Genomic DNA, 20139 nt, shown 5'->3' with positions numbered 1-20139 from the left:
TGTAGTGTATAGTAGTGTAGTGTAGTGTATAGTAGTGTAGTGTAGTGTATAGTAGTGTAGTGTAGTGTAGTGTATAGTAGTGTAGTGTAGTGTAGTGTATAGTAGTGTAGTGTAGTGTAGTGTAGTGTGGTGTGGTGTGGTGTAGTGTACTGTAGTGTAGTGTAGTGTACTGTATTGTAGTGTAGTGTAGTGTAGTGTATTGTAGTGTAGTGTAGTGTAGTGTATAGTGGTGTAGTGTAGTGTAGTGTAGTGTATAGTAGTGTAGTGTAGTGTAGTGTGGTGTGGTGTGAATTGTGTAGTGTATTTTGTGTAGTGTAGTATAGTGTAGTGTAGTGTGGTGTATAGTGTGTGAGTGTATAGAGTGTGTGTGTAGTGTAGTGTACTGTAGTGTAGTATAGTGTAGTGTAGTGTGGTGTAGTGTAGTGTATAGTAGTGTAGTGTAGTGTAGTGTACTGTAGTGCAGTATAGTGTAGTGTACTGTAGTGTAGTGTAGTGTATAGTAGTGTAGTGTAGTGTATAGTAGTGTAGTGTATAGTAGTGTAGTGTAGTGTATAGTAGTGTAGTGTAGTGTATAGTAGTGTAGTGTAGTGTAGTGTATAGTAGTGTAGTGTAGTGTATAGTAGTGTAGTGTAGTGTAGTGTGGTGTAGTGTATTGTAGTGTAGTGTGGTGTAGTGTAGTGTAGTGGTGTGGTGTGGTGTAGTGTACTGTAGTGTAGTGTAGTGTAGTGTACTGTATTGTAGTGTAGTGTAGTGTATAGTAGTGTAGTGTAGTGTATAGTGTGTGTAGTGTAGTGTAGTGTAGTGTAGTGTAGTGGTGTAGTGTATAGTGTAGTGTAGTGTATTGTGTGTAGTGTGAGTGTATAGTGTGGTGTAGTGTATAGTGTAGTGTAGTGTATAGTGTGTAGTGTAGTGTGGTGTAGTAGTAGTGTAGTGTAGTGTATAGTGTAGTGTAGTGTGGTGTAGTGTATAGTAGTGTAGTGTATGTATAGTAGTGTAGTGTAGTGTGGTGTGTGGTGTGGTGTAGTGTAGTGTAGTGTACTAGTGTAGTGTATAGTGTGGTGTAGTGTGTGTGTAGTGTATAGTGTATGTAGTGTAGTGTAGTGTAGTGTATAGTAGTGTAGTGTAGTGTAGTGTAGTGTATAGTGTGTAGTGTAAGTACTGTAGTGTATAGTAGTGTAGTGTAGTGTAGTGTAGTGTAGTGGTGTAGTGTAGTGTAGTGTGGTGTAGTGTGTGGTGTAGTGTAGTATAGTGTAGTGTAGTGTAGTGTATAGTGTGTAGTGTAGTGTGTAGTGTAGTGTGTAGTAGTGTAGTGTAGTGGTGTAGTGTAGTGTATTGTAGTGTATATGTGTGTAGTGTGGTGATGTAGTGTAGTGTAGTGTATGTGGTGTAGTGTACTGTAGTGTAGTGTAGTGTAGTGTATGTAGTAGTAGTGTATTAGTGTAGTGTAGTGTAGTGTAGTGTATAGTAGTGTAGTGTAGTGTAGTGTATAGTAGTGTAGTGTAGTGTATAGTAGTGTAGTGTGGTGTAGTGTGTAGTGTAGTGTAGTGTAGTGTAGTGTAGTGTATAGTAGTGTAGTGTGTATAGTGTAGTGTATAGTAGTGTAGTGTAGTGTAGTGTAGTAGTAGTGTAGTATAGTGTAGTGTATGTGTGTAGTGTAGTGTATGTGTAGTGTAGTGTAGTGTATAGTAGTGTAGTGTAGTGTAGTGTGTAGTGTAGTGTGTAGTGTAGTGTAGTGTATAGTAGTGTAGTGTAGTGTATTGTAGTGTAGTGTAGTGTAGTGTGTAGTGTAGTGTATAGTAGTGTAGTGTGTAGTGTATAGTAGTGTAGTGTAGTGTAGTGTGGTGTGGTAAGTAGTGTATAGTATGTGTGTGTAGTGTAGTGTTGTGTAGTGTGTAGTGTAGTGTACTGTAGTGTAGTGTAGTGTAGTGTATAGTAGTGTAGTGTAGTGTAGTGTGTAGTGTAGGTGTGTAGTGTAGTGTAGTGTATAGTGTATGTAGTAGTGTAGTGTAGTGTAGTGGTGTAGTGTAGTGTAGTGTGGTGTAGTGTGGTGTATGGTGTGTGTAGTGTACTGTAGTGTGTGGTGTATTGTAGTGTAGTGTAGTGTAGTGTATAGTGTAGTGTAGTGTAGTGTATAGTAGTGTAGTGTAGTGTGGTAGTGTATGTAGTGTATAGTAGTGTAGTGTAGTGTAGTGTGGTGTAGTGTAGTGTAGTGTGTGTGTGTAGTGTATGTAGTGTAGTGTGGTGTGGTGTAGTGTAGTGTGGTATAGTGTAGTGTAGTGTAGTGTAGTGTAGTGTAGTGTAGTGTAGTGTAGTGTATATTGTAGTGTAGTGTAGTGTAGTGTAGTGTGTAGTGTGTGTAGTGTAGTGTATGTGTGTAGTGTAGTGTAGTGTAGTGTAGTGTAGTGTGTAGTGTAGTGTAGTGTAGTAGTGTGGTGTAGTAGTGTGTGGTGTATAGTGTAGTGTAGTGTAGTGTGGTGTGGTGTAGTGTAGTGTAGTGTAGTGTAGTAGTAGTGTATTGTAGTGTGTGTAGTGTATAGTAGTGTAGTGTGTAGTGTAGTGTATTGTGGTGTAGTGTAGTGGTGTATGTGTGTAGTGTAGTAGTAGTGTAGTGTGTGTAGTGTAGTGTAGTAGTAGTGTGGTGTAGTGTATGTGTGTAGTGTGGTGTAGTGTAGTGTAGTGTAGTGTATAGTAGGTGTGGTGTAGTGTAGTGTGTGTATTAGTGTATTGTAGTGTACTGTATGTGTATAATGTAGTGTAGTGTAGTGTATGTAGTGTAGTAGTGTAGTGTAGTGTGTAGTAGTGTATAGTGTGTAGTGTAGTGTATGTATGTAGTGTAGTGTAGTGTAGTGTATAGTAGTGTGTAGTGTAGTGTAGTGTAGTGTATAGTGTGTGTAGTGTGTGGTGTAGTGTAGTGTAGTGTAGTGTATAGTAGTGTAGTGTAGTGTATTAGTGTAGTGTAGTGTGTAGTGTGTGTGTGTAGTGTGTGTAGTGTAGTGTGGTGTAGTGTAGTGTAGTGTGGTGTGTGTAGTGTAGTGTGGTGTGGTGTAGTGTAGTGTATAGTGTGAGTGTGTAGTGTAGTGTGTGTAGTGTAGTGTAGTGTAGTGTATAGTAGTGTAGTGTAGTGTATTGTAGTGTGTGGTGTAGTGTAGTGTAGTGTGGTGTATAGTAGTGTAGTGTAGTGTAGTGTAGTGTAGTGGTAGTGTACTGTGGTGTAGTGTAGTGTAGTGTATTGTAGTGTAGTGTAGTGTATAGTAGTGTAGTGTAGTGTATAGTTGTAGTGTATAGTGTAGTGTAGTGTATGTGTGTAGTGTAGTGTGTAGTGTATAGTGTGGTGTAGTGTATAGTGTGTAGTAGTGTATGTGTAGTGTAGTGTAGTGTAGTGTAGTGTATTGTAGTGTAGTGTGTATAGTGTGTAGTGTAGTGTATGTAGTGTAGTGTAGTGTAGTGTAGTGTATAGTAGTGTAGTGTGAGTGTAGTGTAGTGTATAGTAGTGTACTGTAGTGTAGTGTAGTGTAGTGTAGTGTAGTGTAGTGTATAGTAGTGTAGTGTGTAGTGTGTAGTGTAGTGTAGTGTAGTGTAGTGTAGTGTAGTGTAGTGTAGTGTATGTATGTAGTGTAGTGTAGTGTATAGTAGTGTGTGTAGTGTATGTAGTAGTGTAGTGTAGTGTAGTGTGGTGTAGTGTAGTGTAGGTGTGTAGTGTAGTAGTGTATAGTGTGGTGTGTAGTGTAGTGTATAGTAGTGTAGTGTAGTGTAGTGTAGTGTGGTGTGGTGTAGTGTACTGTAGTGTAGTGTAGTGTACTGTAGTGTAGTGTAGTGTAGTGTAGTGTGTTGTGTGTAGTGTAGTGTAGTGTATAGTGGTGTAGTGTAGTGTGGTGTAGTGTATAGTGTGTAGTGTAGTAGTAGTGTAGTGTAGTGTGTAGTGTAGTGTATTGTAGTGTAGTGTAGTGTATAGTAGTGTAGTGTGTAGTGTGTAGTGTAGTGTATTGTAGTGTAGTGTACTGTAGTGTAGTGTGTAGTGGTGTGGTGTAGTGTAGTGTAGTGTAGTGTAGTGTAGTGTAGTGTACTGTAGTGTGGTGTAGTGTAGTGTACTGTAGTGTAGTGTAGTATGTGTAGTGTGGTGTATAGTAGTGTAGTGTATAGTAGTGTAGTGTAGTGTATAGTAGTGTAGTGTAGTGTATAGTAGTGTAGTGTATAGTGTATGTAGTGTATGTAGTGTATAGTAGTGTAGTGTAGTGTATAGTGTGGTGTAGTGTAGTGTACTGTAGTGTAGTGTAGTGTAGTGTAGTGTATGTAGTAGTGTAGTGTAGTGTGGTGTAGTGTAGTGTGTGTGTGGTGTAGTGTAGTGTAGTGTAGTGTAGTGTAGTGTAGTGTATAGTAGTGTAGTGTAGTGTGGTGTGTGGTGTAGTGTATAGTAGTGTAGTGTAGTGTATAGTAGTGTAGTGTAGTGTATGTAGTGTAGTGTAGTGTATATAGTGTAGTGTAGTGTAGTGTATAGTAGTGTAGTGTAGTGTATAGTAGTGTAGTATGTGTGGTGTAGTGTATAGTAGTGTGTAGTGTAGTGTAGTGTAGTGTAGTGTAGTGTATAGTAGTGTAGTGTAGTGTATGTATTAGTGTAGTGTATTGTATAGGTAGTGTAGTGTAGTGTAGTGTAGTGTGTAGTGTAGTGTAGTGTAGTGTGGTGTAGTGTAGTGTACTGTAGTGTAGTATAGTGTAGTGTAGTGTATAGTAGTGTAGTGTAGTGTATAGTAGTGTAGTGTAGTGTGTAGTGTGTAGTGTGTAGTGTAGTGTAGTGTATTGTGTAGTGTAGTAGTGTAGTGTACTGTAGTGTAGTGTATGTAGTGTAGTGTAGTGTAGTGTAGTGTAGTGTAGTGTAGTGTGTAGTGTAGTAGTAGTGTATAGTGTAGTGTATAGTAGTGTAGTGTAGTGTATAGTAGTGTAGTGTATAGTAGTGTAGTGTGGTGTAGTGTATGTAGTGTAGTGTAGTGTATTGTAGTGTAGTGTAGTGTGGTGTAGTGTATTGTAGTGTGTAGTGTGAGTGTAGTGTAGTGTACTGTAGTGTAGTGTAGTGTAGTGTACTGTAGTGTAGTGTGTAGTGTAGTGTATAGTAGTGTAGTGTAGTGTATAGTAGTGTAGTGTAGTGTATAGTAGTGTAGTGTAGTGTAGTGTGTAGTGTAGTGTATGTAGTGTAGTGTAGTGTAGTGTAGTGTAGTGTGGTGTAGTGTAGTGTATTGTAGTGTAGTGTGGTGTGGTGTGTAGTGTACTGTAGTGTAGTGTGTAGTGTAGTGTAGTGTATAGTGGTGGTGTAGTGTAGTGTAGTGTATAGTAGTGTAGTGTAGTGTAGTGTAGTGTAGTGTAGTGTATAGTAGTGTAGTGCAGTGTATAGTAGTAGTGTGTGTATAGTAGTGTAGTGTAGTGTATTGTAGTGTAGTGTAGTGTATAGTAGTGTAGTGTAGTGTATAGTAGTGTAGTGTAGTGTGGTGTATGTAGTGTAGTGTAGTGTAGTGTATAGTAGTGTAGTGTAGTGTAGTGTAGTGTAGTGTATAGTGTGGTGTAGTGTATGTGTGGTGTAGTGTAGTGTGTGTAGTGTAGTGTAGTGTATAGTAGTAGTGTAGTGTAGTGTATAGTAGTGTAGTGTAGTGTAGTGTGTAGTGTAGTGTATAGTAGTGTAGTGTATAGTGTGTGGTGTAGTGTATAGTGTGTAGTGTAGTGTATAGTAGTGTAGTGTAGTGTGGTAGTAGTGTAGTGTAGTGTGTGTGTGTAGTGTAGTGTAGTGTGGTGTAGTGTAGTGTATAGTAGTGTAGTGTAGTGTAGTGTAGTGTAGTGTAGTGTATTGTAGTGTAGTGTAGTGTACTGTGTGTGTATAGTAGTGTGTAGTGTATTGTAGTGTGAAGTGTAGTGTAGTGTAGTGTATGTGTGTAGTGTAGTGTAGTGTGGTGTAGTGTAGTGTATGTAGTATGTAGTGTAGTGTATAGTAGTGTAGTGTAGTGTAGTGTAGTGTATAGTAGTGTGTAGTATAGTGTAGTGTAGTGTAGTGTATGTAGTGTATAGTAGTGTAGTGTGGTGTAGTGTGTAGTGTAGTGTGGTGTGTAGTGTAGTGTATAGTGTGTAGTGTAGTGTAGTGTAGTGTATAGTGTGTAGTGTAGTGTATAGTGGTGTAGTGTAGTGTAGTGTAGTGGTGTAGTGTGGTGTAGTGTAGTGTAGTGTGTATAGTGTAGTGTAGTGTAGTGTAGTGTATAGTAGTGTAGTGTAGTGTATAGTAGTGTAGTGTAGTGTATAGTGTGTATTGTAGTGTAGTGTAGTGTACTGTATAGTGTAGTGTGTGTGGTGTAGTGTAGTGTATGTAGTGTAGTGTAGTGTAGTGTGTAGTGTAGTGTAGTATAGTGTAGTGTAGTGTAGTGTATAGTGTGTAGTGTAGTGTAGTGTAGTGTAGTGTAGTGTAGTGTATAGTGTGTAGTGTAGTGTATTGTAGTGTAGTGTATAGTAGTGTAGTGTAGTGTATAGTAGTGTAGTGTAGTGTAGTGTAGTGTAGTGTAGTGTAGTGTAGTGTACTGTAGTGTAGTATAGTGTAGTGTAGTGTGGTGTAGTGTATAGTAGTGTAGTGTAGTGTGTAGTGTAGTGTAGTGTATTGTAGTAGTGTAGTGTAGTGTATAGTGTGTAGTGTAGTGTAGTGTAGTGTATAGTAGTGTAGTGTAGTGTAGTGTGTATGTATAGTAGTGTAGTGTAGTGTATAGTAGTGTAGTGTAGTGTATGTAGTGTAGTGTGTATAGTAGTGGTAGTGTGTGTATAGTGTGGTGTAGTGTATAGTAGTGTAGTGTAGTGTATAGTAGTGTAGTGTAGTGTAGTGTGGTGTAGTGTATGTGTGTCCTGTAGTGTATAGTGTGTAGTGTAGTGTAGTGTGTGTAGTGTATAGTAGTGTAGTGTAGTGTATAGTGTGTATGTAGTGTAGTGTATGTAGTAGTGTAGTGTAGTGTGTATGTAGTGTGTGTAGTGTGGTGTAGTGTAGTGTATGTAGTGTAGTGTAGTGTGGTGTAGTGTATAGTAGTGTAGTGTAGTGTAGTGTATTGTGTGTAGTGTAGTGTATTGTAGTGTAGTGTAGTGTAGTGTGTAGTGTGGTGTAGTGTGAGTGTGTAGTGTAGTAGTGTAGTGTAGTATAGTGTAGTGTATAGTAGTGTGTAGTGTAGTGTATGTATGTAGTGTAGTGTAGTGTAGTGTAGTGGTGTAGTGTGTAGTGTAGTGTATAGTGTGTAGTGTAGTGTAGTGTATAGTAGTGTAGTGTAGTGTAGTGTATAGTAGTGTAGTGTAGTGTATAGTGTAGTGTAGTGTATAGTGTGGTGTAGTGTAGTGTATAGTAGTGTATGTAGTGTAGTGTAGTGTAGTGTAGTGGTGTAGTGTAGTGTATAGTAGTGTAGTGTAGTGTAGTGTAGTGTAGTGTGTGTAGTGTGTAGTGTAGTGTGTGTAGTGTAGTGTATAGTGTGTAGTGTAGTGTAGTGTAGTGTAGTGTAGTGTAGTGTAGTGTGGTGTAGTGTAGTGTAGTGTATAGTAGTGTAGTGTATAGTGTGTAGTGTAGTGTGTAGTGTAGTGTATAGTAGTGTATGTAGTAGTAGTGTAGTGTAGTGTATAGTAGTGTGAGTGTAGTGTAGTGTGGTGTAGTGTACTGTAGTGTAGTATAGTGTAGTGTAGTGTGGTGTAGTGTATAGTAGTGTAGTGTAGTGTAGTGTAGTGTAGTGCAGTATAGTGTAGTGTAGTGTAGTGTAGTGTATAGTGTAGTGTAGTGTAGTGTATAGTAGTGTAGTGTAGTGTAGTGTAGTAGTGTGTAGTGTACTGTAGTGTAGTGTAGTGTAGTGTAGTGTAGTGTAGTGTAGTGTATAGTAGTGTAGTGTAGTGTATAGTGTGGTGTAGTGTAGTGTAGTGTATAGGTGTAGTGTAGTGTAGTGTATAGTAGTGGTGTAGTGTAGTGTAGTGTATAGTAGTAGTGTAGTGTAGTGTAGTGTACTGTAGTGTAGTGTGGTGTAGTGTACTGTATAGTAGTGTAGTGTAGTGTAGTGTATGTATGTAGTGTAGTGTGTAGTGCAGTAGTGTAGTGTATAGTGTAGTGTAGTGTGTAGTGTATAGTAGTGTAGTGTAGTGTATGTATAGTAGTGTAGTGTGTAGTGTAGTGTGTAGTGTAGTGTATGTGGTAGTGTAGTGTAGTGTATAGTGTGTAGTGTAGTGTAGTGTGGTGTGGTGTAGTGTAGTGTACTGTGTAGTGTAGTATTGTAGTGTAGTGTAGTGTGTAGTGTATTGTGTATAGTGTAGTGTAGTGTAGTGTAGTGTAGTGTACTGTAGTGTAGTATAGTGTAGTGTAGTGTAGTGTGTAGTGTATGTGGTGTAGTGTATAGTGTAGTGTAGTGTAGTGTAGTGTAGTGTATGTAGTGTAGTGTAGTGTATAGTGTGTAGTGTAGTGTATAGTGTAGTGTATGTATAGTAGTGTAGTGTAGTGGTGTGGTGTAGTATGTAGTGAGTGTAGTGTAGTGTAGTGTACTGTAGTGTAGTGTAGTGTAGTGTAGTGTAGTGTAGTGTGTAGTGTAGTGTAGTGTAGTGTAGTGTAGTGTATAGTAGTGTAGTGTATGTGGTGTAGTGTAGTGTAGTGTAGTGTATAGTAGTGTAGTGTAGTGTAGTGTAGTGTAGTGTAGTGTAGTGTATAGTAGTGTAGTGTGTGGTGTATAGTGTGTAGTGTGGTGTAGTGTATAGTAGTGTAGTGTATAGTGTAGTGTATGTATGTAGTGTAGTGTAGTGTATAGTAGTGTGTAGTGTAGTGTAGTGTGTGTGGTGTAGTGTGAGTGTAGTGTAGTGTAGTGTATAGTGTAGTGTAGTGTAGTGTATAGTAGTGTAGTGTAGTGTATAGTAGTAGTGTAGTGTATTGTAGTGTAGTGTAGTGTAGTGTGTAGTAGTATAGTAGTGTAGTGTAGTGTAGTGTAGTGTAGTGTGTGTAGTGTATGTGTGTAGTGTAGTGTAGTGTAGTGTAGTGGTAGTGTAGTGTGGTGTAGTGTATGTAGTGTAGTGTAGTGTAGTGTAGTGTAGTGTAGTAGTGGTGTAGTGTGGTAGTGTAGTGTAGTGTATAGTAGTGTAGTGTAGTGTAGTGTATAGTAGTGTAGTGTGTAGTGTATAGTAGTGTAGTGTAGTGTAGTGTATAGTAGTGTAGTGTAGTGTAGTGTAGTGTGTAGTGTGTAGTGTAGTGTACTGTAGTGTAGTGTGTGTAGTGTATGTGTAGTGTAGTGTAGTGTATAGTAGTGTAGTGTAGTGTAGTGTGAGTGTAGTGTAGTGTAGTGTAGTAGTGTAGTGTAGTGTATAGTGTAGTGTATGTAGTGTACTGTATGGTGTATGTAGTGTAGTGTAGTGTAGTGTAGTGTGTAGTGTAGTGTATTGTAGTGTAGTGTAGTGTATAGTAGTGTAGTGTAGTGTAGTGTAGTGTATAGTAGTGTAGTGTAGTGTACTGTAGTGTAGTATAGTGTAGTGTAGTGTGGTGTAGTGTAGTGTATAGTAGTGTAGTGTAGTGTATAGTAGTGTAGTGTAGTGTAGTGTAGTGTAGTGTAGTGTATAGTGTGTAGTGTGTGTAGTGTAGTGTGTATAGTAGTGTAGTGTAGTGTATAGTAGTGTAGTGTAGTGTATAGTAGTGTATAGTGTATAGTAGTGTAGTGTAGTGTAGTGTGGTGTAGTGTAGTGTGTGTATAGTGTGTAGTGTAGTGTAGTGTAGTGTATGTGGTGTGTGTAGTGTATGTAGTGTAGTGTAGTGTAGTGTAGTGTGGTGTAGTGTAGTGTGGTGTAGTGGTGTGTACTATAGTGTAGTGTGGTGTAGTGTAGTGTAGTGTAGTGTAGTGTAGTGTATAGTAGTGTAGTGTAGTGTAGTGTATAGTAGTGTAGTGTAGTGTAGTGTAGTGTAGTGTGGTGTAGTGTAGTGTAGTGTAGTAGTGTAGTGTAGTGTAGTGTAGTGTAGTGTGGTGTAGTGTAGTGTAGTATTGTAGTGTAGTGTATAGTAGTGTAGTGTAGTAGTGTGGTGTAGTAGTGTATAGTGTAGTGTAGTGTGTGGTGTAGTGTAGTGTAGTGTAGTGTAGTGTAGTGTAGTATGTAGTGTAGTGTAGTGTAGTGTATGTAGTGTAGTGTAGTGTAGTGTAGTGTATAGTGTAGTGTAGTGTAGTGTATAGTAGTGTATGTAGTGTATTGTAGTGTAGTGTAGTGTATGTAGTGTAGTGTAGTGTATAGTGTGTAGTGTGTATAGTGTGTAGTGTAGTGTAGTGTGTGTAGTGTAGTGTAGTGTAGTGTAGTGTAGTGTAGTGTGTAGTGTATAGTGTGTAGTGTGTAGTGTGGTGTGTAGTGTATGTAGTGTGGTGTGTAGTGTAGTGTAGTGTATGTAGTGTGGTGTAGTGTGTAGTGTAGTGTATTGTAGTGTAGTGTAGTGTATTGTGTGTAGTGTAGTGTAGTGTAGTGTAGTGTATGGTGTAGTGTAGTGTATGTAGTGTAGTGTAGTGTATGTAGTATAGTAGTGTGGTGTAGTGTAGTGTACTGTAGTGTAGTATCGTGTAGTGTAGTGTGGTGTAGTGTAGTGTAGTGTATAGTAGTGTAGTGTAGTGTAGTGTATAGTAGTGTATAGTAGTGTAGTGTAGTGTAGTGTGGTGTGGTGTAGTGTAGTGTACTGTAGTGTAGTATAGTGTAGTGTATAGTAGTAGTGTAGTGTAGTGTAGTGTAGTGTAGTGTGGTGTAGTGTAGTGTATAGTAGTGTAGTGTAGTGTAGAGTAGTGTAGTGTAGTGTAGTGTATTGTAGTGTAGTGTAGTGTATAGTAGTGTAGTGTAGTGTAGTGTAGTGTAGTGTATAGTAGTGTAGTGTAGTGTATTGTAGTGTAGTGTAGTGTATAGTAGTGTATAGTAGTGTAGTGTAGTGTGGTGTGGTGTAGTGTAGTGTACTGTAGTGTAGTATAGTGTAGTGTGGTGTAGTGTAGTGTAGTGTATAGTAGTGTAGTGTAGTGTAGTGTAGTATGTGTAGTGTAGTGTATAGTAGTGTAGTGTAGTGTAGTGTAGTGTAGTGTAGTGTAGTGTAGTGTAGTGTATAGTAGTGTAGTGTAGTGTAGTGTACTGTATTGTAGTGTAGTGTAGTGTAGTGTATTGTAGTGTAGTGTAGTGTAGTGTATGTGTAGTGTATAGTAGTAGTGTAGTGTATTGTAGTGTAGTGTAGTGTATTGTAGTGTGTAGTGTAGTGTAGTGTGTATAGTAGTGTAGTGTAGTGTAGTGTATAGTAGTGTAGTGTAGTGTAGTGTATAGTAGTGTGTGTAGTGTGTAGTGTAGTGTAGTGTATAGTAGTGTAGTGTAGTGTAGTAGTGTAGTGTGTAGTGTGGTGTGGTGTAGTGTATGTACTGTAGTGTAGTGTATAGTGTAGTGTAGTGTGGTGTAGTGTAGTGTATAGTAGTGTAGTGTAGTGTAGTGTACTGTAGTGCAGTATAGTGTAGTGTACTGTAGTGTAGTGTAGTGTATAGTAGTGTAGTGTAGTGTATAGTAGTGTAGTGTAGTGTATAGTAGTGTAGTGTAGTGTATAGTAGTGTAGTGTAGTGTAGTGTGGTGTAGTGTATTGTAGTGTAGTGTGGTGTAGTGTAGTGTAGTGTGTAGTGTAGTGTGTAGTGTAGTGTAGTGTAGTGTGGTGTGGTGTAGTGTAGTGTAGTGTAGTGTAGTGTAGTGTACTGTATTGTAGTGTAGTGTAGTGTAGTGTATTGTAGTGTAGTGTAGTGTAGTGTATAGTGGTGTAGTGTAGTGTAGTGTAGTGTATAGTAGTGTAGTGTAGTGTAGTGTAGTAGTGCTGTATGTATAGTAGTGGTGTAGTGTATGTAGTAGTGTGTAGTGTAGTGTATAGTAGTGTAGTGTAGTGTATAGTAGTGTAGTGTAGTGTAGTGTGTAGTGGTGTAGTGTAGTGTATAGTAGTGTAGTGTAGTGTATGTAGTGTATAGTGTAGTGTGGTGTAGTGTACTGTGTAGTGTAGTGTAGTAGTAGTGTAGTGTAGTGTGTAGTGTAGTGTATAGTAGTGTAGTGTAGTGTATAGTGTGTATGTAGTGTAGTGTAGTGTGTATAGTGTAGTGTAGTGTATAGTAGTGTAGTGTAGTGTATAGTAGTGTAGTGTAGTGTATGTATATAAGTGTAGTGTAGTGTATGTAGTGTAGTGTATAGTATGTAGTGTAGTGTATTGTGTAGTGTAGTGTAGTGTATAGTAGTGTAGTGTAGTGTATAGTAGTGTAGTGTAGTGTAGTGTATAGTAGTGTAGTGTAGTGTAGTGTAGTGTAGTGTAGTGTGGTGTAGTGTAGTGTATAGTAGTGTAGTGTAGTGTATAGTAGTGTAGTGTAGTGTAGTGTATTGTAGTGTAGTGTAGTGTATAGTAGTGTAGTGTAGTGTAGTGTAGTGTATAGTAGTGTAGTGTGTATGTAGTGTAGTGTAGTGTATAGTAGTGTGTAGTGTATGTGTATAGTGTAGTGTGGTGTAGTGTAGTGTATAGTAGTGTGTAGTGTGGTGTGTAGTGTAGTGTACTGTGTAGTGTAGTGTAGTGTATAGTAGTGGTGTAGTGTAGTGTAGTGTAGTGTGTGTAGTGTGTGTAGTGTATAGTAGTGTAGTGTAGTGTATAGTAGTGTAGTGTAGTGTAGTGTGGTAGTGTATAGTGTGTAGTGTAGTGTAGTGTATAGTGTAGTGTAGTGTGGTATAGTAGTGTAGTGTAGTGTATAGTAGTGTATAGTAGTGTAGTGTAGTGTATAGTAGTGTAGTGTAGTGTAGTGTAGTGTAGTGTATAGTGTGTAGTGTATGTAGTGTAGTGTGGTGTAGTGTAGTGTATAGTGTGTAGTGTAGTGTATAGTAGTGTAGTGTAGTGTATTGTAGTGTAGTGTAGTAGTGTAGTGTAGTGTATAGTAGTGTAGTGTAGTGTAGTGTAGTGTAGTGTAGTGTACTGTAGTGTAGTATAGTGTAGTGTAGTGTAGTGTAGTGTATAGTGTGTAGTGTAGTGTAGTGTAGTGTATTGTAGTGTAGTGTAGTGTAGTGTATAGTGTGTAGTGTAGTGTAGTGTAGTGTAGTGTAGTGTAGTGTAGTGTATAGTAGTGTAGTGTAGTGTATAGTAGTGTAGTGTAGTGTATAGTAGTGTAGTGTAGTGTATAGTAGTGTAGTGTAGTGTATAGTAGTGTAGTGTATGTAGTGTAGTGTGGTGTATGTAGTGTAGTGTAGTGTAGTGTATAGTAGTGTAGTGTAGTGTGTAGTGTAGTGTAGTGTAGTGTAGTGTAGTGTAGTGTATAGTAGTGTAGTGTAGTGTAGTGTAGTATTGTAGTGTAGTGTAGTGTGTAGTGTAGTGTGTGTGTAGTGTATAGTAGTGTAGTGTAGTGTATAGTGTAGTGTATAGTAGTGTGTGTGTATTGTAGTGTAGTAGTGTAGTGTAGTGTAGTGTAGTAGTGTAGTGTATGTAGTGTATTGTAGTGTAGTGTAGTGTATAGTAGTGTAGTGTAGTGTATAGTAGTAGTGGTGTAGTGTAGTGCAGTATAGTGTGTATAGTAGTGTAGTGTAGTGTATAGTAGTGTGTAGTGTATAGTGTAGTGTATGTATAGTAGTGTAGTGTAGTGTATGTGGTGTAGTGTAGTGTAGTGTAGTGTAGTGTAGTATAGTGTAGTGTGTATAGTGTGGTGTGGTGTAGTGTATGTGTAGTGTAGTGTAGTGTATATAGTAGTGTAGTGTAGTGTAGTAGTAGTGTAGTGTATAGTAGTGTAGTGTAGTGTATAGTAGTGTAGTGTAGTGTAGTGTAGTGTATAGTGTAGTGTATAGTAGTGTAGTGTAGTGTAGTGTAGTGTAGTGTAGTGTGTAGTGTAGTGTGTATAGTAGTGTAGTGTAGTGTATAGTGTGTAGTGTAGTGTAGTGTAGTGTGGTGTAGTGTAGTGTATAGTAGTGTAGTGTGTGTGGTGTGGTGTGTAGTGTACTGTAGTGTAGTGTGTGTAGTGTAGTGTATTGTAGTGTAGTGTAGTGTAGTGTGTAGTGTAGTGTGGTGTAGTGTAGTGTAGTGTAGTGTAGTGTAGTGTAGTGTGTATGTAGTGTGGTGTAGTGTAGTGTATAGTAGTGTGTGTAGTGTAGTGTAGTGTAGTGTAGTGTATAGTGTAGTGTATGTAGTGTGGTGTAGTGTAGTGTAGTGTAGTGTAGTGTAGTGTAGTGTAGTGTAGTGTAGTGTAGTGTATAGTAGTGTAGTGTGGTGTATAGTAGTGTAGTGTACTGTGTGTATAGTAGTGTAGTGTAGTGTATAGTAGTGTAGTGTAGTGTAGTGTGTGTAGTGTATTGTGTGTAGTGTGAGTGTATAGTAGTGTAGTGTAGTGTATAGTGTAGTGTAGTGTATAGTAGTGTAGTGTAGTGTGGTGTGGTGTATTGTAGTGTAGTGTGGTGTAGTGTACTGTAGTGTAGTATAGTGTAGTGTACTAGTGTAGTGTAGTGTAGTGTAGTGTAGTGTAGTGTAGTGTAGTGTAGTGTAGTAGTGTAGTGTGTAGTGTAGTGTATAGTAGTGTAGTGTAGTGTATAGTAGTGTAGTGTAGTGTATAGTAGTGTAGTGTAGTGTATAGTAGTGTAGTGTAGTGTAGTGTAGTGTAGTGTATTGTAGTGTAGTGTGGTGTAGTGTAGTGTAGTGTGTGGTGTAGTGTGTGTAGTGTATAGTAGTGTAGTGTGTATTGTAGTGTAGTGTAGTGTATAGTGTGTAGTGTAGTGTACTGTAGTGTAGTGTATAGTAGTGTAGTGTAGTGTAGTGTATTGTAGTGTAGTGTATAGTAGTGTAGTGTAGTGTATAGTAGTGTAGTGTAGTGTACTGTAGTGTAGTATAGTGTAGTGTAGTGTGGTGTAGTGTAGTGTATAGTAGTGTAGTGTAGTGTATAGTAGTGTAGTGTAGTGTAGTGTATTGTAGTGTAGTGTAGTGTAGTGTACTGTAGTAGTGTAGTGTAGTGTAGTGTATAGTAGTGTAGTGTATGTATAGTAGTGTAGTGTAGTGTAGTAGTGGTGTATAGTGTAGTGTGTGAGTGTATAGTAGTGTAGTGTAGTGTAGTGTATGTAGTAGTGTAGTGTAGTGTATGTAGTGTGTAGTGTAGTGTATAGTAGTGTAGTGTAGTGTAGTGTAGTGTAGTGTGTGTATGTATAGTGTAGTGTAGTGTATAGTGTGTAGTGTAGTGTGTATGTAGTGTGTAGTGTAGTGTATGTAGTGTGTAGTGTAGTGTATAGTAGTGTAGTGTAGTGTATGTAGTAGTGTAGTGTAGTGTAGTGTATAGTGTGATGTGTAGTGTAGTGTATGTAGTGTGTGAGTGTATAGTGTGTGTGTAGTGTATAGTAGTGTAGTGTAGTGTGGTGTATAGTAGTGTAGTGTAGTGTAGTGTATGTAGTGTAGTGTAGTGTATGTAGTGTATAGTGTAGTGTAGTGTAGTGTATTGTAGTGTAGTGTAGTGTAGTGTAGTGTGCAGTGTAGTGTAGTGTATAGTGTGTAGTGTAGTGTAGTGTATAGTAGTGTAGTGTAGTGTATAGTAGTGTAGTGTAGTGTATAGTAGTGTAGTGTAGTGTATAGTGTATAGTGTAGTGTGTGTAGTGTATGTAGTGTAGTGTAGTGTAGTGTATAGTAGTGTAGTGTAGTGTGTATAGTGTGTAGTGTAGTGTGTAGTGTATGTGGTGTAGTGTATTGTAGTGTAGTGTAGTGTATAGTGTGTAGTGTAGTGTAGTGTGTGTGTATGTATAGTAGTGTAGTGTACTGTAGTGTAGTATAGTGGTGTGTGTAGTGTAGTGTATAGTAGTGTAGTGTATTGTGTGTAGTGTGGTGTACTGTGTGTAGTGTAGTGTAGTGTGGTGTAGTGTAGTGTAGTGTATAGTAGTGTAGTAGTGTGTAGTGTATGTAGTGTAGTAGTGTAGTGTAGTGTAGTGTATAGTAGTGTAGTGTGGTGTATAGTGGTGTGTGTAGTGTAGTGTATGTAGTGTAGTGTAGTGTGTAGTGTAGTGTAGTGTATAGTAGTGTAGTGTATAGTAGTGTAGTAGTGTAGTGTAGTGTAGTGTATAGTAGTGTATAGTAGTGTAGTGTAGTGTAGTGTAGTGTAGTGTAGTGTGGTGTGGTGTAGTGTAGTGTACTGTAGTGTATTTTAGTGTAGTGTAGTGTAGTGTAGTGTAGTGTAGTGTAGTGTGTAGTGTAGTGTATAGTGTAGTGTAGTGTAGTGTAGTGTAGTGTGTAGTGTAGTGTAGTGTAGTGTATTGTAGTGTAGTGTAGTGTATAGTAGTGTAGTGTGTATAGTGTGTAGTGTAGTGTAGTGTGGTGTGTGTAGTGTAGTGTACTGTAGTGTAGTATAGTAGTGTAGTGTATTGTAGTGTAGTGTAGTGTATAGTAGTGTAGTGTAGTGTGTAGTGTATGTGGTGTAGTAGTGGTAGTGTAGTGTATAGTAGTGTGTAGTGTAGTGTAGTGTATAGTAGTGTAGTGTAGTGTAGTGTAGTAGTGTATAGTAGTGTAGTGTGGTGTAGTGTAGTGTGTGTAGTGTGGTGTAGTAGTGTAGTGTGTAGTGTGATGTAGTGTGTGTAGTGTAGTGTATGTAGTGTAGTGTAGTGTACTGTATTGTAGTGTAGTGTAGTGTATTGTAGTGTGGTGTAGTGTGTAGTGTAGTGTAGTGTGTGGTGTAGTGTAGTGTAGTGTATAGTGTGTAGTGTAGTGTAGTGTATAGTAGTGTAGTGTAGTGTATAGTAGTGTAGTGTAGTGTATTGTAGTGTAGTGTAGTGTATAGTAGTGTAGTGTAGTGTATAGTAGTGTAGTGTAGTGTAGTGTAGTGTAGTGTGGTGTAGTGTAGTGTACTGTAGTGTAGTATAGTGTAGTGTAGTGTGGTGTAGTGTATAGTAGTGTAGTGTAGTGTATAGTAGTGTAGTGTGTAGTGTAGTGTATAGTGTACTGTAGTGTAGTGTATAGTGTAGTGTAGTGTATAGTAGTGTAGTGTAGTGTAGTGTAGTGTAGTGTAGTGTATTGTAGTGTAGTGTAGTGTATAGTAGTGTAGTGTAGTGTATAGTAGTGTAGTGTAGTGTAGTGTAGTGTGGTGTGGTGTAGTGTAGTGTACTGTAGTGTAGTATAGTGTAGTGTAGTGTAGTGTAGTGTAGTGTATAGTAGTGTAGTGTAGTGTAGTGTAGTGTAGTGCAGTATAGTGTAGTGTAGTGTGGTGTAGTGTAGTGTAGTGTATAGTAGTGTAGTGTAGTGTACTGTACTGTAGTGTAGTGTAGTGTATAGTAGTGTAGTGTAGTGTATAGTAGTGTAGTGTATAGTAGTGTAGTGTAGTGTAGTGTATAGTAGTGTAGTGTAGTGTAGTGTATAGTAGTGTAGTGTAGTGTAGTGTAGTGTAGTGTGGTGTAGTGTAGTGTATGTGTGTAGTGTAGTGTAGTGTAGTGTAGTGTAGTGTAGTGTAGTGTAGTGTAGTGTACTGTATTGTAGTGTAGTGTAGTGTAGTGTATTGTAGTGTAGTGTAGTGTAGTGTATAGTGGTGTAGTGTAGTGTAGTGTAGTGTATAGTAGTGTAGTGTAGTGTAGTGTAGTGTATAGTAGTGTAGTGTAGTGTATTGTAGTGTAGTGTAGTGTATAGTAGTGTAGTGTAGTGTATAGTAGTGTAGTGTAGTGTAGTGTGGTGTGGTGTAGTGTAGTGTACTGTAGTGTAGTATAGTGTAGTGTAGTGTGGTGTAGTGTAGTGTATAGTAGTGTAGTGTAGTGTAGTGTACTGTAGTGCAGTATAGTGTAGTGTACTGTAGTGTAGTGTAGTGTATAGTAGTGTAGTGTAGTGTAGTGTAGTGTATAGTAGTGTAGTGTAGTGTATAGTAGTGTAGTGTAGTGTATTGTGTAGTGTAGTGTGTGTAGTGTGTATGTAGTGTATAGTGTAGTGTATGTAGTGTAGTGTGGTGTAGTGTATGTAGTGTAGTGTAGTGTAGTGTAGTGGTGTAGTGTAGTGTAGTGTGTAGTGTAGTGTAGTGTAGTGTGGTGTGGTGTAGTGTACTGTAGTGTAGTGTAGTGTAGTGTACTGTATTGTAGTGTAGTGTAGTGTAGTGTGTAGTGTAGTGTAGTGTATTGTAGTGTAGTGTAGTGTAGTGTATAGTGGTGTAGTGTAGTGTAGTGTAGTGTATAGTAGTGTAGTGTAGTGTATAGTAGTGTAGTGTAGTGTATAGTAGTGTAGTGTAGTGTAGTGTAGTGTAGTGTATAGTAGTGTAGTGTAGTGTATAGTAGTGTAGTGTAGTGTAGTGTAGTGTAGTGTATAGTAGTGTAGTGTAGTGTATAGTAGTGTAGTGTAGTGTAGTGTATAGTAGTGTAGTGTAGTGTATAGTAGTGTAGTGTAGTGTAGTGTGGTGTGGTGTAGTGTAGTGTAGTGTACTGTAGTGTAGTATAGTGTAGTGTGGTGTAGTGTAGTGTATAGTAGTGTAGTGTAGTGTATAGTAGTGTAGTGTAGTGTATTGTAGTGTAGTGTAGTGTATAGTAGTGTAGTGTAGTGTATAGTAGTGTAGTGTAGTGTAGTGTAGTGTGGTGTAGTGTAGTGTACTGTAGTGTATAGTATAGTGTAGTGTAGTGTATAGTAGTGTAGTGTAGTGTATAGTAGTGTAGTGTAGTGTAGTGTGGTGTAGTGTATTGTAGTGTAGTGTGGTGTAGTGTAGTGTAGTGTAGTGTGGTGTGGTGTAGTGTACTGTAGTGTAGTGTAGTGTAGTGTACTGTATTGTAGTGTAGTGTAGTGTAGTGTATTGTAGTGTAGTGTAGTGTAGTGTATAGTGGTGTAGTGTAGTGTATGTAGTGTAGTGTAGTGTAGTGTAGTGTAGTGTAGTGTAGTGTATAGTAGTGTAGTGTAGTGTATAGTAGTGTAGTGTAGTGTATAGTAGTGTAGTGTAGTGTATTGTAGTGTAGTGTATAGTAGTGTAGTGTAGTGTATTGTAGTGTAGTGTATAGTAGTGTAGTGTAGTGTATAGTAGTGTAGTGTAGTGTAGTGTGGTGTGGTGTAGTGTAGTGTAGTGTACTGTAGTGTAGTATAGTGTAGTGTGGTGTAGTGTAGTGTATAGTAGTGTAGTGTAGTGTATAGTAGTGTAGTGTGTAGTGTAGTGTAGTGTAGTATAGTAGTGTAGTGTAGTGTAGTGTAGTGTAGTGTAGTGTAGTGTGGTGTGGTGTAGTGTAGTGTAGTGTAGTGTGGTATAGTGTAGTGTACTGTGTAGTGTATAGTAGTGTAGTGTAGTGTAGTGTAGTGTAGTGTATAGTAGTGTATGTAGTAGTGTAGTGTAGTGTATAGTAGTGTGTGTAGTGTAGTGTAGTGTAGTGTGTGTAGTGTAGTGTATGTGTGTAGTAGTGTAGTGTGGTGTGGTGTAGTGTGGTGTACTGTGTGTAGTGTGTAGTGTGGTGTAGTGTGTAGTGTGTAGTGTAGTGTATAGTAGTGTAGTGTAGTGTATAGTAGTGTAGTGTAGTGTATAGTAGTGTAGTGTAGTGTAGTGTATGTAGTGTAGTGTGTAGTGTAGTGTAGTGTATAGTAGTGTAGTGTAGTGTAGTGTAGTGTAGTGTAGTGTGTGTAGTGTGGTGTAGTGTAGTGTAGTGTAGTGTAGTGTAGTGTAGTGTAGTGTATAGTAGTATTGTAGTGTAGTGTAGTGTATAGTGTGTAGTGTAGTGTAGTGTAGTGTATGTAGTGGTGTAGTGTAGTGTAGTGTAGTGTAGTAGTAGTGTAGTGTAGTGTATGTAGTAGTGTAGTGTAGTGTATGTATTGTAGTGTAGTGTAGTGTATAGTGTGTAGTGTAGTGTATAGTAGTGTAGTGTAGTGTAGTGTGGTGTGGTGTGTAGTGTAGTGTACTGTAGTGTATAGTATAGTGTAGTGTAGTGTGTAGTGTAGTGTAGTGTGTAGTGTAGTGTAGTGTAGTGTGTAGTATAGTGTAGTGTAGTGTAGTGTATAGTAGTGTATAGTGTGTGGTGTAGTGTACTGTAGTGTAGTGTAGTGTATAGTAGTGTAGTGTAGTGTATAGTAGTGTAGTGTAGTGTATAGTAGTGTAGTGTAGTGTATAGTAGTGTAGTATGCTGTAGTGTATAGTAGTGTAGTGTGTTGTAGTGTATTGTAGTGTAGTGTGGTGTAGTGTAGGTGTGGTGTGGTGTAGTGTACTGTAGTGTAGT

The sequence above is a fragment of the Oncorhynchus nerka genome, linkage group LG12 (genome assembly GCF_034236695.1).
Source record: "Oncorhynchus nerka isolate Pitt River linkage group LG12, Oner_Uvic_2.0, whole genome shotgun sequence".
Lineage (NCBI taxonomy): Eukaryota > Metazoa > Chordata > Actinopteri > Salmoniformes > Salmonidae > Oncorhynchus > Oncorhynchus nerka.
Note: the sequence above shows the minus strand (reverse complement) of the source record.